This window comes from Aplysia californica, unplaced genomic scaffold, assembly GCF_000002075.1.
Source record: "Aplysia californica isolate F4 #8 unplaced genomic scaffold, AplCal3.0 scaffold00226, whole genome shotgun sequence".
Taxonomy (NCBI): domain Eukaryota; kingdom Metazoa; phylum Mollusca; class Gastropoda; order Aplysiida; family Aplysiidae; genus Aplysia; species Aplysia californica.
In genome coordinates this window covers 373,216-374,378 of record NW_004797496.1, presented here as the reverse complement: position 1 = coordinate 374,378, position 1,163 = coordinate 373,216, and the positions used below count along the sequence as shown (strand labels likewise).

Here is a 1,163-nt window from a genome sequence, read left to right as displayed (position 1 = left end):
TGTGTGTGTGTAAGATATTGGTTTTAGGGGTGTCTTAGATGTAGTTCAATCGACATTGATGTTCGAAGGTCTTCGCAACAAGTGCGATTTGTGTGAGCGAAGCATTCTGAATGGAGAGAGGTAGGGGTTATCTTTGGTGGGTCGTGTGGGACGGTTGTCTGGGTAGAAAAAGTAGGTGTTGGTGGTGGTGGTAGGAGCGGCTTTTGGTTTCAGATTTGTTCAAGAAAAGAAGGGAGTATTGAGACGGTAAAGGAAAATGATCGCTGGAGAAGAGAGAGGGTTGAGTGAAAGAAGAGTGTGAGTCGGGTACGTGGGTAGTGTGTCTTGTATGCTGGTATACCGGATTTTTGGGTAGTGTGTGTCGGATATTTGGGTATTTGTGTGTAGGGTATGTGGGTAGTGTCTGTCGGGTATGTGGATATAATTATGTGTGTCGGATATGTGTGTCGGGTATGTGTGTGGCATTTCAGGCATCCGGATAGTATGTCTATCATATAGGTATGAATGTCGGGTAGATCTATGTGTCGTGTATGTAGTTGAAAGAAAACAGCATGCGCAGGGGGGGTTCGGGGGAAAAAAAAGGGGGGGGGGTATCTGTTTGCCTTGATTGCTCGCGTGCTGTCTCGTTTTGAAAAAATTATGTTAAATCTAACGTTATGAACATTACGATCTGGAGTAGACCTCACGCATAACCCAGCTCAGTCCTGTGCTATGTAAGGTAAAAGAAGAACTACTCTACTCACTTAGAGAAATGGACTTTCGAACTTTGAATGTCCATTTATTTCCCACTTTCTTAAAATGTGACTTAACTGGTTTTTCCCACTGGAGTTTTTAATTATTGGGTACATGACCTTGGTGTGTGCTTCTCGTTCCCAGGGCCTCCTTGTCTGGCTGTTGTGACGTCAGGCTTATAGTCATAGGGTCGTGGGTTCGATCCTAGGAAAGGTCGGCCGGGCAGGTTGAAGCTCTTAGCCTCCTTCCTTTGCAAAGAGCTTTGAGGAAAGACAGTACCTAGACCTATTTATTGGTGTTCATGTTATTATCGATCCAGTCCCATTTATTGATAAAATCGAGCGTTTTCTTGCTTAAATGAAACATTTGTGTGTGTATGTGTATGTGTATGTGTATGTGTGTATGTACGTGTGTGTTTGTGTGTGTGTGTG

At 43.9% G+C, this 1,163-nt stretch overlaps 1 protein-coding gene across 1 annotated transcript in view; it reads left to right on the top strand.

Moving 5' to 3' along the window:
• The window catches only part of LOC101845101 (suppressor of tumorigenicity 14 protein homolog), a gene marked incomplete in the record, with an annotated part of 170,595 nt that overhangs the window by 20,064 nt on the left and 149,368 nt on the right, over positions 1–1,163 (top strand).